At 48.4% G+C, this 14,993-nt stretch overlaps 1 long non-coding RNA gene across 1 annotated transcript; it reads left to right on the plus strand.

Annotated features, from left to right (window-relative positions):
- The first annotated feature begins 13,645 nt into the window (after positions 1-13,645).
- Positions 13,646-14,690, plus strand: LOC124703763. Its single transcript, XR_007003246.1, has 3 exons — positions 13,646-13,840; positions 13,947-14,512; positions 14,612-14,690. It is a non-coding gene; the product is annotated as an uncharacterized LOC124703763 (long non-coding RNA).
- The last annotated feature ends 303 nt before the right edge of the window (positions 14,691-14,993 follow it).

Here is a 14,993-nt window from a genome sequence, read left to right on the forward strand (position 1 = left end):
TATTGGGCTGAGCCGAGCCAGGTATACTAATAATGGGTACCCGAAGGGTATACCCATGTCACCCGGGATGCCGCGGCCGAATGAGCCTGTGATGCATGAGATGATCACGGCGGGCTCCGTGGCCGCCGCGTCGAGGCCGAGTTTCTTCACACAAGAGGAGGCAAGGGCGACGGATGCCGTCGCGTCGCGGGGCGGCGTCAACCTCGACCACGGTTACCACGATGAGAACGACGGTACCCAAGACGTCGACTAAGAAGACGACTACGTCGACTAGGACGTCGACGTAGAGGAAGCGTCTGAACCCACGCAGGCGCCATCCAAGGGGAAGAAGAAAAGGAAGAAGAACTCGCCGCCGGCGAGCCTCGAATCAAATGGACGGGCAAAGAAGAGGAGTGCCTCGCCGAAGCTTGGAAGACCGTGTCTATGAACGGCATCACCGGCGCCAATCAGAACTACGACACGTACTGGCATCGGGTCAAGGTGGCGTTCGACGAGCGCAAACTCGTCGATCCATACTTCAACAAGACGGTGATGGAATGCGGCGACAACGCAATGGTCACCCATTGGGGGATCATTTAGGCGGCGTGCAGCAAGTGGCACATCATACAGGAGGAGATCGACAAACATGTTGTGAGCGGCGTGGACTTTGAAGCAAAGGTATGCTCACTCGCCGTGGCTCCTCCGTCGAATGTGCATCGCCGTGGCTGACGGAAATCTTGAATCGCCGGCTTGTTCTTGCAGATTCGACGGGCGCTCGACATGTACGCGAACGACAACGACGGTCAGATGTTCAAGTACCTCAATGTGTTTGCCCGCATCGCGGAGTGCGACAAGTGGAGGGTGGTGCGCAAGAATCTCGCCAATGACAAGGGCGAGCAGTACAACCCCGACGATCCAGCACCTGCCGCGTCGTCGGGCCGCCCCGAGCTCGGCCAGAAGAAGCTCAAAGAGCAGAAGAAGGCCGGCCATCCAGACGACAGGTTGCAGGCGTCCTTCGACAAGTGTTGGGCCGATGCGAGGGCGCACGCCGCCGGGAGGGACGAACAGCACGCCGTGCGGTGGAAGGAGATGCTCGCCAACCAGAGCGTCCGAATTGCCTTGCTCAAGGAAACCTCCGCGGCGAAGAAGAGGAACACCGGCCATGCGTTCCTGATCGGCGGCAACGACGCCAACATGGACGAGGAGACGAGGGCTTGGTACGACGCCCATCGCCAAGAAATCCTCTGGCCACCGTCGGCTCCTTCTCCTCCGCTTCGACGTCAACTCCCGTCGCTGTGACAACTGCAGACGCCGATGCTTCGCCGCCCAATGCCGCGCCAGACGCCGATGCTTCGCCGCCCGATGCCGCGCCAGACGCCGATGCTTAGGACGGGACCGCCGATGAGCCTGTAATCGTCTAGTTTCGATCGCCGGAATGTGGCTGATCGATCGCCGGACTTTGGCGATTCTTTTGTGTAGCGGGAAAACGATATTTTGAATCTATCGCCGCTGATTGGCGAATGCCGGGGTGCGACTGGGAAAAAGTTTCCCCCCAAGCCCTTTTTGCATCCAATCCGGCGTTTGTTATATCCGGATTAGGGCTGGAGATGTTCTAAGAGCATCTCCAGTCGCGTCCCCCAAACCGTCCCCCAAAGCGATTTGGGGCGCGCCGGACAAAAAAAGCGTTCCAGCCGCGTCCCCCAAAGCCCATTTTTGTCCGGCGCGGCCTGATACGGTGTCCGGCGCCCGAGCCCGTCCCCGTCCCACAGGGGACGCTCCGGGGACGCCGGACACAACGAAACGCGAGGCCAACCGACGCGGGCCCGACGCGTCAGCGGCACGGAAGGCTAAAACCCCGTCGCCTACCTTTGGTCAAGCGACGTTAATGGCGTCCCTGTTTTCCCAGGCGACGCAGGGACGCGTCTCGTCGTGCATGGCCGCGTGGCCGTCCGCGCCGGAGTTATTGCGTGCAACCACCCGCCGCCGCCGCTGTTTTAAGACGCCCTCCAGTTATCGCCGCTCATCATAATCCTTCTCGTCGCCGCCGCCTCCCCCTTCCCAGATCCTCTCCTCGCCGCTCAAATAATGTCGAGCTCGTCCTCCCGCAAGATCGCCGCGGCGAACGGCTTCGGCCGCGGCAGCCTCACCGTGGCGGAGGCGTGGGCGCTGTACCACGCCCGGTATCCAGTCCCGCCGGACATGCGGCTGCCAAGCAGCGGCGGCTGGAAGATGGCCGTGAACGGCATTGGCGTTCCGCCGCCGCCGAAGCCGCGCACGCAGCAATGGTGGGACGCCATCAAGGCCCGTCGGGCTCAACTCACCGCCGAGGAGCGGGCGGATCCGACATGGGTGGCCAAGGACAACGACGACCGTGGGTCACGTACTTCAAGGCCAAGTACGACGTCGAGATGCACAGCACCACCGGCCTCATCGGCGGGCCCAACAGCTGGAACAGGGAAGGCCGCGCCCTGCTGCGGGGCGTTCCGGGGCGCACCCTCGAGAACGTCATCCGCGGCCTCCGCAACGGCGCTCCAAGGCTGGAGATGCCGTCGTCGCCGCCGCCGTCTCCTCAATGGCAGCCGAGGAGGACGACATACTCGTCCTCCTCGCACTCTTCTTCCTCGGGACCGGCGCGATCGACGCCGTCCTCGTCGTACCGGCCGGCGCCGTACACCGTTCCCAAACGGGAGGTCAAGGAGGAGCCGGCGACGCCCGTCAACACGAGGCGTGGCGGTAGCGGCAGCGGGCGGCAGCAAGGGAGGCGCGGCGGCGCCCTCCTCATCCCGAAGCCGGAGGTGAAGGAGGAGCCGGAGGAAGCGTCGCAGGCGGCGCTGCGGGCGGAGGACGAGCGGCAGCAGCGGCTCATCGCCAGCAGCGGCGACCCCGAGGACTGCCCAGGGCTGCGGGCGGCGTTCTTGGCGTCCATGGACGACAAGGACGCCTGGAGGGGCAACCTGGACGCGGCGATCGCCATGTCCATCCGCGACTCCGGCAAGCCGCTGGTGGACCTCACCGACGACGGCGAGGCAGGACCAAGCGGCTTGGTGAAGGACGAGCCCGTGGACGAGCCCGTCGACGAGCGCGTCAAGCAGGAGGTCGTCACCGACGAGATGTACAACTTCCAGCAGTACTACGACGCCTCCGGCCGCCGCAAGTGGTTCTAGATTAGGTTTAGTTTTAAAGTTAGTCAAATTTCGTTCGAATCTATGTAAGTTTGGACGAATCTAATCGAATCTAGTTAAGTTTAAAATTTGCGAAATTTTGTTTGGGGGACGCGACTGGGGAGCGACGTCCCCCAAACGCGGCACGAACGAAACACGTCCCCCAAACGCTCAATCCGGCGCGGTTTGGGGGACGCGACTGGAGATGCTCTAAGGTATGTGATCTGGAGTGTCCAAGGTGGATCTGAACCTAAAATAGAGCAATACCGGTTGGTGTCAGCATGGGCGACTCGACAGGCGATCTAGGGTTTTGACCGTCGCGGCTGCCGCCGCCGGCGGCAGCACGTACATCGTATCCAAGGATCATCTCCAACTGCTTCCGTTAGGCTACTGCAATAATACATGCACTCTCGACGGAATTAGTGTTCTCGTCGTTGAATTTCCCGGCGCGTCCAACGCGGTGCCGGTTTTCCTCCCATACGGTTCCGCAAGGACTCAGTTTGGTTTCCAGTACAACTTGCTCTGTCAAGATTGTTGTATTCTGCTGCGTGAAGCCTGCTTTCGCAGCCAACAAGTTTTTGAGGTTCAGTCCCGGTCTGGTCGAAGGCTCTGTTTTGTTTGAGTAATAGAGTGGTTTGCTTTCTGATTCGTCCATCTGCAATCTTCGGGGAGCACTCCTGGACGTTGACTGCCGTTCACAATGAAAATATGTGGATGGAATTGTCAAGGATTAGGCAAATCCTCGGCAGTTCGAGCGCTTCTGGCACTCCAGAAGCTTCTGAACCCAGATGTGTTTTTTCTGTCCGAGACACATCTAACAAGAGCTAGGGCGGATTTCATGAGGAAAAAACTTTCTTTCGATCACATGATCATGTCCGAAAGTGATGGAAGGAGTGGAGGGCTATTGTTGCTATGGAGGAATGAACTCAATGTTACTTCCTTCGCAGAACATACAAATTACTTGGACATCCGGATTGATGAGAATAGTCCAAAGGCGTGGAGAATTACAGGTATCTATGGAGAGCCAAGTGCAGATCGGAAACAACTAACTTGGAATTATATCCGTGAGTTGCATGCTATGGTGGATTTACCATGGGTCATGTTAGGTGATTTTAATGAGATTCTCAGCAATAGTGAAAAAGAGGGGGGCAATCTGAGACCTCAGCGTTGTATGCAGAATTTTCGAGATGCTCTAAATGTTTGTAATCTGGAAGACATGGGTTATAACGGAGATATTTTCACATGGAGAAGAGGGCGCATAAGGGAAAGGTTGGACCGTGCTGTTTGTAACCATAGATGGGGTGACATGTTTCCTATGGCGGGAGCTCTAAATGAGAACTTTTCAAAGTCAGACCACCGTCCCATAACAGTCAACTGTCAATTCTATGAGAATGTGGAAGAGAGAGCAGCAGGAGGCAGGAAAATATTTGAGGCCAAGTGGCTATTAGAGGAGAACTTCGATGATATTGTGAGTACAGCCTGGAATCGAGCCCAGCTGGAAGGTCCAAGAAACATTGCCCAGAAACTAAACGAGGTCCATAGATCCCTTCATGCATGGGACATGCAAACACTGAAGGAGCCCCGCAGACGTTTACATGAGTTGCAGGAGAAGCTGAACTCGGTGATGGAGGGCCCTCTATCTGATGAGGCAACGAGTCAACAACAACGGATACAACTTTCGATCGAGCAGATTCTTGAGCAGGAAGAATTAAAATGGGTTCAAAGAAGCCGAGCAAATTGGATGAAATCCGGAGATCGAAATACACATTTTTTCCATAATTTTGCTACGGGAAGAAAGAAGAGAAATCTTATCAAAAAGCTATCAGATGCTAACAACAATATGGTGGAGGGATGGGATTACTTGGCGGACCATATAAATGATTATTTTCGGACTTTATTTTCCGTCGAGGTTCCAGATCCAAATGAGGAGGTAATTTCTAAAGTGAAGCCATGTGTTACCACGGAAATGAATGAAGCATTGTGTGCTCCATACACACGTGAAGAAGTTAAAAAAGCACTGTTTAATATCGGTGATCTCAAGGCCCCTGGACCAGATGGTTTGCATGCCATCTTCTTTAAAAAATACTGGAGTCTAGTAGGAGAAGAGCTAACCGATGAAGTTCTTGCGGCAGTGAACTCTGGAACAATTCCGGATGGGTGGAATGACACGATCATTGTTTTAATCCCAAAAGTGGATTGTCCAGAGAAGGTAACGGAATATCGACCTATAAGTTTATGCAATGTTACTTACAAGGTGATTTCAAAAGTGCTTGCAGCTAGATTGAAATTAGTTTTATCGGAAATTATTTCTCCGACGCAAAGTGCTTTTGTACCAGGACGTCTCATAACAGACAATGTGTTGGTGGCCTATGAATCTTATCATGCCATCAAGAAGAAGAGGGAAGGGAAGAATGGTTTGTGCGCAATTAAACTGGATATGCATAAGGCCTATGATAGGGTGGAATGGAAATTTTTGGAAAGAATTCTTCAGCAGCTCGGGTTTGACCATTCTTGGATCAAACTCGTCATGTCTTGTGTCAACTCGGTTCACTACCAGGTTCGGTTCAATGGTAAAGAGACTGAACAGTTTATCCCAACAAGAGGCTTGCGGCAAGGGGATCCCTTATCCCCATATCTTTTTCTCTTATGTGCGGAGGGGTTAACAAGTTTACTGAAATTTGCGGAAGATAGTGGATCGCTAAAGGGAGTTAAAGTGTGCCGATCTGCGCCGGCTGTATCACACTTATTATTCGCTGATGACTCTCTGATTTTGATGCAAGCTGATATTTCTAATGCAAGAACCCTTCGCCAGGTTCTTCATGATTATTGTTCATCGTCCGGGCAACTAGTAAGCGAGGCAAAATCTAGTATTTTCTTCAGCCCGTGTACTACTGTGGAGAATAGAGAAGCTTTTTGTCTGGAGCTTAATATCCTCACGGAGGCAATCACGGATAAATATCTGGGGCTGCCGACCCAGGTTGGAGTGGATAGAACAGACTGTTTCGTTCACCTAATTGATAGGATCTGCCAAAGGCTTATTGGATATAAGGAGAAATTGTTATCTTATGGTGGGAAAGAGGTGTTGTTGAAAGCGGTGGTTCAAGCCATCCCGACATATGCCATGTCAGTGTTCAAGCTCCCCAAACAAGTAATTAAAGGGATCACAGATGCTATGACCCGTTACTGGTGGGGAGATGACGATGATCAGAAGCATATGCACTGGTTTGCTTGGTGGAAGATGTGTGTGCCGAAGAAGAAAGGCGGTATGGGTTTTCGAGATCTCCATTGTTTCAACTTGGCTATGTTGGCAAAGCAGTGTTGGCGCCTTTTATGTGAACCAGAATCTCTTTGTGCACAAGTACTACGTGCAAAATATTATCCTACAGGTGACTTGTTAAATGCTGAACTGAAGAAGGGCTCTTCCTATACTTGGCAGAGTATTTGGGCAGGTATACAGACTTTCAAAAAGGGTTATATATGGAGAGTGGGGAATGGCGAGGATATCAACATCTGGGATGATCCTTGGATCCCTACTAGCCCATCTAGGAAAATACTCACACCTAGAGGAAATATTGTATACACAAAAGTCTCGGAGCTGATAAATCCAGTCACTAGAACATGGGATGAGGCACTACTTCGATCCATGTTTTTCTCGTTGGATGTGAATAGGATTTTGAAGATCCCTTTGGCAGTTGGAATGATGGAAGACTTTGTATCATGGAATCTCACAAAAAATGGTATTTTTTCTGTACGATCTGCGTACTTTGCGGAGTGGGATCATCAACATGGACGTAAATTGATTCGCTCTAATGCTCTGGGCACATCAGATATCAATCCGGTTTGGCATCAGTTATGGAAGTTAAAAGTTTCGGCTAAAATTAAAATTTTTGCCTGGAGGTTGTTGCATGGTACCATTCCCTGTAACAGCGTCTTGGCCAATAGACACATTATCCAGAGCAGTGTATGTCCTGTTTGTAAGATCCATTGCGAAGATACAAAGCATCTATTCTTTGAATGCTCTAGAGTAAAGGAAATATGGGAAAACCTTGGGATCTTGACTACTATTGAAGATGCATGTACTACTGACCGGGCAGGGTCAGCGGTCCTCGAATTTTTGCTAAGGAAAAATGATACGGATTTTTCATATGGGGAGGACTTGGGGTTAAAGGAATTGATGATCTCAGCTTGTTGGTATATGTGGTGGGAGCGGAGAAGAATTTCTCGAGAAGAAACAGTCCAGAAGCCGGCTAGAAGCTCACAGGCGATATTGGCCATGGCAATGAATTTTTCCAAGTCGTGCAAGAGAGCCTTGAGCATCAGACGGCATGGATGGGAAAAACCACCAGAAGGGTGGGTAAAACTAAATGTTGATGCGGCTTTCTCAGCGAATTATTTTACAGGCGCAACGGGGGCTGTACTCCGAGATGAGCAAGGTATGTTTATAGCTGGATCCTGCTGCGGGATTCCAAGTATTGCCGATGCAGCCACTGCGGAAGCAAGAGCCCTTCGCGATGGTTTGTTACTTGCAGGGCAGGTGGGGTGCAACAATTTAATCGTTAATAGTGATTGTATGGACGTAATTGAAACAATGCGGAATGGAGGCAATTCACTGGGAGGTGCTGCAGCTATCTACGAGGAATGCTCCTTCTTAGCTCGTAATTTTGCCAGAGTTAAGTTTTTTCATAGCCCTAGGGAAAGCAATATTGTGGCCCATATGTTGGCTTGTAAAGCGGAGGGACCTCAGTCAATTGTTTGGCATGAGGATCCACCTGATTTTATTATTACCTCTTTGGCAAACGATGTAAGCTTATTTTCTAATCAATAAAGTTGCCGTGGTGGCTTTTCCTCAAAAAAAAAGGTGGATCTGAACCTGATTATCCAGTATCGAAGACGCGGAGGAGGGGTGGTTTCCCTTGGTGGGTGCGGAAGTGGCTGGCGGAGGAAGTGGGGGTCGGTGACGAGGCCTCCCCAGTGCTTGCAGACAGCGGAGACGCGCATGAGGGAGGATGGCCGCGACGGGAGACGGGGCAGGATCTCACAGAGCATGTCCTCGTTGAGCGGCAGGGATTTAGGATCCTCCGGCGACTTGGTGCGGCGGCGACGGCCGCTGCGGGTCACTCCGACGCTATTCCCGCTCATGTGGATCTGGGGATGGAGGCGCGGCTCCGGCGGAGGGGCATCCGGATACCTCCTCACTGGTGCCGATCTGGGGACAGAGGCGCGGGCTGCGACGGCGGGTCATCTCCGACCTCCGCCGCCGAGACTTGAGGACAGTGGAAGGGAAGGAAGAGTCAGGTTCGTTCCTGGTGGACGAATGCACTGACCGTGAGGAACAATGAGTACTACTGCTATATGCTAAAACGAGATTCCTAAAATTTGCAATCGTAATGAATACTTCTACTCCGTATATGCTAGTGATACCACCACCAAAAAACTCCAGAGTATAACTCGATCAATCATCATGAATCTATGGACAGAAAAGTTGCTCATCAGACAATTAGCAAGCTAAATTACTAGCTGCTCAGGATCTTGTCCTCATGTACTAATACTTCGCTTCGTTGCTGCCTTGTGTTCACGCACAATGGACCAACATGTAGCTGGTGATGTATCAGTGATACCGTATGGTCTGGTAGTACTTTGCTTGCACCATGGATTCACTATGTTACATACACTAAAATTACTTCAGCAAGTTCAAGCTGTGGTAACTGAATTCTCGATGTTTCCCAAGCCCATTGGTATACCCCAGTAATTGGTGCATTCTGGTATGCATGGTTTTCTTTTTCTTGTCTAACTAAATTACACCAAAGTGTTCGTTTCCTTGAGAGGTTATTTATATCATCTCGGCACTCGATGTGCATTTACATACATCTTCAATACGCGGATAGGTGGTAATGGACGCCCTCAGAAAAATTAAGATTCAGTAAAGTGGCTTCTTCCTTCTCAACCACAGCTTGTGTATTATGCGGTCGGTTCAAAGTCATAAAGCTTCTACATAACTTGAAAACAATGCATAAACCTGCATTGTAGGATGATGTACAGGAAAATTTATTAGCCTCAAACAATTTACTGCATAGACCTTCCTCACATGTTTTTCTATATTCAAGAAATATTAATTTTATAAGCGTTGTTTTTGGAGAAAATTAATTTTATTAGGTGTTGTTTTGGTGGTGTTTTGTTCGCTGCTACAACTCCTCTCCCATCCGATACGCAATCGCGTCGACACTCGAGGCGATTGAACGACCATAATTTATCCTTGGCTAGTGCGAGCGTGTGTCTTTGTGAGAGAAGAAAAGGAACCTGATGATTTAGATAAAGTTAAGCTTCCTAAAGTTTGATCAACTATGTAGAAAAAATATCAGCATTTATAATTTTGAATTAATATTTTTTAGATCTATCATGAAATATATTTTCATATTATGTTCTTTAAAATTTCAGATATTCATATTTTTTTGTATATAGTTGCTCAAACTTTAAAATGTCTGACTTCAACTAAAAACTATAGACATCCTAATTTGAAAAGGAAGATTACTTTTGCTAACCAGTATCCTCTGAAACGTGAAGCTCTTTGCTGCCCCGCTTCGCGTAGCAAGATTACCAACTGGCCGAGGAACTGATGGCACGAACATGTGCCTTGTGCCGCCCGATGTTATTCTTCTACCACTGTAGGTTGGTTTGCCGGTGTATTCTAGCTCCTAATGTGATGGTACATCTATCCATGCAGCTAAACTGAAGAAACATGGTTCTGCTCACACGTAATGAATTTATATTACCTTCATTCCACCAAAAGTGTCTCGACTTTATTAAAATTTGGACTAAATATGAAACAAGCTCAAGCTAGTACTAGTTCAGCCGAGGGAATTCCCAGTTCAGTGTCTTGACATCCTCCGTACTACTTTCTAGTATACAGCAGACAAGCACCGGTTCTCTGAGTGATGTTTCCTTGATTCTTTTCTGGAACAACCATACCTTTATTTCTGGTATAATATGGTTCTTTGACTGAGGTTTCCTAGTTTCTTTTCTAGAAAAGCCAAGCCTTTATTTTCTGGTAAATATATGGAGATGGTTCCTGTGAGATGTTCTGGCCAGTTGTGATAGATGATATGATTCAATGTTAACCAATAATTTACATGATATATGTATATCAATCAAAATAAGTGACAACTTTCTTGAAGAACATAAGTAATTTGTAACGGCGGCTGGATTTCGTTAATATCCGATACTGTCTGCATATGAAAAGGAGCTCCCCCTTTCTGTTTGATGATGGTTAACCAAGTACTTTGTAACAGCGGTTGTTCTGCCATTCTTTTTTCAATGTTTGATGATGGTTGACAAAGTAGAAATGTGCTCCAAAATTCCATGGCTGAGAAGAGCTACCAAGCACAACCGTGTAGAAACGATACAACCAAACCTTTATAGAATTATAGGTTGGGAAGGCCGAACTTCCCTTGATTAGATATCAATATCACATCTTTTTACATTAGGAACTTTGATAGACTAGCATGTTCTTCCGGAAAGCATATATACAAACTGCCAAGTGCACTGATGCAATGCGACAAAATGGTGGGAACTGCAGCAACCATTACTTCACCTGGAGAAAACAAAATTGCCAATCCCTTAGTAGATATAAATACAGAAGACATGGTTCGAAAAGGTTTATGAACTAGATGTCTGTGCAAAGTTGTAAAACACACTAGTATCAGATATCATATTCCTGGCTATATCTCCTAGGGTTACCTATAACAACGAACAAAATCCTGGAGCCTTTTGACACTGCAACTTATTTGAATGCCACTAATGTTTTGATTTCAGCTCTGAACATTTAAACAAAGGAAGAACTATATGCATGGCCAAATATTCTTAAAAGTATGCAGGAGATGTTCCTACCTGTTGAACAATTCCAGCAGCTCAGCACATGAGACCAACAATCATTCCATATTTCTATGCACAGTGCAATATTCCAACTCCATTGCGTCATCGGGAATTGCAATGTCTAGAAGCATAAGAAGCAGGTCAATCAATAAAAGATATATGGATAAGACAATGCAATAGTCAGCCAGTTACATAGATGAACTGACAATCATAACGTGAGAAAAAAATCTCTATTTAAAACCCACTTTTGATACTAACAAAAGACAAACTAAATTACATCTGTTTTAAAATGCCAAAACCATTTACGGAAATGGTAAAATGTAGATATTTCACAATGAAAGTTCTACCTGATCAGGAAAAAAGAGCATTAAGAATTTTGCCACGTATCAAGGAGACAAAATTGAAACATGCCTATACTAATAAATTCTAGCAACAAAAGTGACTTTGTTGTTCAGCTTTATCTATTAGAGACGAGAAATAGAATTTATTTTTTGTGTGGTGGAAGCTTGTAGCAAGGGTTTTCAATAAGTAATAAAAGAACTATTATTTCAGAAGGTAAATATTGAGGGCAAGTTGTTATTGTGGAGATAACATTAATAGCAATACAAAAACAGATAGTACTAACATAACTAGCTTTGAGGTTCCAAACTCGCCAACTGAGTTCCTCATTTGACATTTGATTTGGTACCTCTGAAGAGTAGAGACATAAAAAACAATACAGCTACAAGAAGCACAACGAAGGTATTCCATCAACCATGTACTGTATATAACATCACCGGATCTGGTCACTACCACAATACAAGGACTAAGGTCTAAGGATGAGCAATCACCTGGTGCATAGAAACTTGCAAAAGTATGACAGTTGATGGGATAACAGCTTTCATAAAGTCTTCTGAATTGCATGGACAGAAGTTGAACCATGTAGACATTGGCGTCCACAAATAGAAAAATTGCACCATTATCCTCATCATACCCGAGTATTTTCATCCCTCTAATCCGAGGAGGGATTCCAAGAAGAGTATGCGTTTCAAAGGCGTTGTGCAGCAACCATGTAGTACCACCATGACAATTGACCATCCTGTGCCACACTTCAAATCTACCGCGCGAAAATATAGCAAGACCAAGAGCATCATCCTCTGCCCTGATTATCTGATGTCTGAGGGAGAAATTAAGACATGGAGGACCCTTGATCACAGCTAGACTCTGCCTATCCAAATCAAACTCAACAATGTCGTCCGTGAGATCATCAATAAAAATAGTTGTGTTACTCACACTCTTAGATGACCAGTAAAGGACATTGCCAACAAGGATTCCAGGATTACTATCCGCAAGCTCACATTGATCGGCTGCTGCGATGATATTGCCCCAAACGCCAGTCTCCAAAGAGTATACACAAGCGATGGGTGTAGTATTGTTGTCCTCGTCTTCGTCTCCGCCTCCACGGAGGGACATCAAGACAACCTTGAATGAGCTTGAGTGGCAGCTGCCGTGCACGTGGCCCTGGTCTGCAGCAGCTCCATAGATCGATAACCCTCTGAACACTGGTGGAGCGGCAAAGCTTTGGTGCTCGCTGGTGATGGGGTCGCACACAATGAGCTTATGCCGCTTCAGGTCCAAGAGGAGGACGCGACCGTGGCGGCACCCGAGCAGACGGATCCCAGTGCCAGTGCGGCCGCCAATTTGACGTTGCACGTCGAAGCGCTCCGAAGGAATGCGGTCTGGAGGGTCTAAGATGGACCTGAAATTGATGCCGTGGCTGCTGGCCTCGAAGACGCCGAGGAGGGGCGGCTTCCCTTGGTGGGCGCGGAAGCGGCGGAGGAAGCGGGGGTCGGTGACGAGGCCTCGCCAATGCTTGCAGACCGCCGAGGCGCGCAGCAGGGAGGATAGCTGTGGCGGGAGGCGGAGGAGAATCTCCCGGAGCATGTCCTCGTGGAGCGGCATGGATTCAGGATCCGCCGGCGATTTGCCGCGGCGGCGACGGCCGCGGCGGGTAATCCCGACGCCATTCCCACTCGCGTGGATCTGGGGATGGAGGCGGCGGAGGGGCATTCCGGCTACCTCCTCACTGGTGCCGATCTGGGGATGGAGGCGCGGGCTGCGACGGCGGGTCATCTCCTCGCCGCCGAGACCTAGAGGACAGAGTGGAAGAGAACGAAGAGTCGAGTTGGTTGGTGGTGGACGAGGACGACTGCACTGACAGTGAGGAACAATGAATACTGCTGCTAGTAGACCTCCACCAAAAAGGCTATAACTCGATCATTCAGCATGAATCTACGGACAGAAAAGTTGCTCATCCTAAATTACTACTCAAGATCATGTCCTAATTGAGAACAAGCAAGTGCAACCCCCTTTGCCCCATCTCACAGCCCTCCACGATGGCCAAGTACGGGCTGGGCGTTTCCCTCACGAGCAAGCCATGTGTCGAGCGTTGGGTGGGCAAGGAGAGAACTATTCTGAACCGTTCGATGAGAGAGAGAACCGTCGATTGTCACAGAGTGTGATAACATCCGCCCCGTCGAAACCCTAGCCGCCACACCCATGCTCTCCCACGCTCACGGCCCTGCACTCTCTTGCTCCCGCCCCTTCTTCTCCTCTCTGCCATCGCCTCCCACGCACCGGTGGTCGACGGTCCCGACTCGGCCGCCGCGCTGCTGCACGCGCGGGAGCCGGCGAGTTCCCCGTGTAGGTAATCCTGCCTAGATTGAAGCCTGCTGAGGTTGTCCGTCACCCAACATCTACTCCATCTAGATCTGCTGCAACCATCCTCGTTCAGGGAGGTCGAGCCAACGGTACCAATGCTTGACGAAGATGCGTCGGGAGCTTGACTACAGGTAGCCGTCCTGCCGTGTCCCTTTCCTTTCTCCTCCCCTGCATCTCTCTGTCCCCCTTTTCCTATTCTTCACCCTTTCTCCACTGAAGAAGCCACTTATTTTGCAGAAGCAGCAAACCATGGAGAATTTGGGGCTTCTTCGCCATGGAGAAGCAATCCATGTCTAATTGTCTGCATCCATGTAAATTGACAACAAGTACTCGTACTGCTCAAAACATTCATGTTGTTTTCTCCAGAAATTTTATCTGAAAGAAACTAGAATTATATGTTTGGACTTCTTGGATTCTATGACTTGTTTTGCCTAATTCAACACTCTGTTCAGAATTATTGCACTTTCTATTTTGTTCGTGCTTGAGAAAATTATTGTATTACTTACTGATGTGTCAGGTGCTAAATCCTACAATTAAACCACCATCAGGTTAGTGTTGGGCGGCATGCACCTAGGTGATGTTCTACTACTTGTAGACAAAAGAAAAGAAATATGGGGCCTATCCTGTGATTCCTCTTCAATTGTACTTCCCTGATTTTGATGTATCGTGATTTATATAGAGTTTATTTCCGTATTTCAGGTGTAGTGAATATTATAAACAGCAACAGTTATGATGCCGCTATGGGATTCTTTGTTGAAGTGAAGTATCAGGTCTCATCCGCTTTGTGTAGCCATTAATTAAAGGTGATCATACAGATTATATAACAGCTTGCTTATCACCTTCTCTTTTTTGTTCTGGGAGTTCATATTGAGAGCCTTGGTTTCTCTTCTTGTGCGGTCAAGATCTGGTTGAAAGTCTATCAAAAGCAGAGGTTGAAAGCTTAGCATGTGATCCACACAATGAACACTGCTTTCTGAGTGATCTCGTTGTTTTTTTATGATCTACTTTTTATGCACTTTATTTCAACAAGTGGAACTGATAAAATGGCACGAACTTTGCATTGAAGAAGCTATTAACTTTCCGGCGTAAATCCAACCAATTGCTAACATGTCTATAATTGCAGGTGAAACTCTGGGATATATCAAATAACCAGCCTTCGTGTGTCACTTCAGTGTATTCTAAACTCATATGTATGCAAATGATTACCTTCTTTTTATTACTAAAGGATTTACGTCAATTATGTTGCTACCCACTTATTGCTATATCAGACAGATGTTGTGCCAT

This window comes from Lolium rigidum, chromosome 3, assembly GCF_022539505.1.
Source record: "Lolium rigidum isolate FL_2022 chromosome 3, APGP_CSIRO_Lrig_0.1, whole genome shotgun sequence".
NCBI lineage: Eukaryota > Viridiplantae > Streptophyta > Magnoliopsida > Poales > Poaceae > Lolium > Lolium rigidum.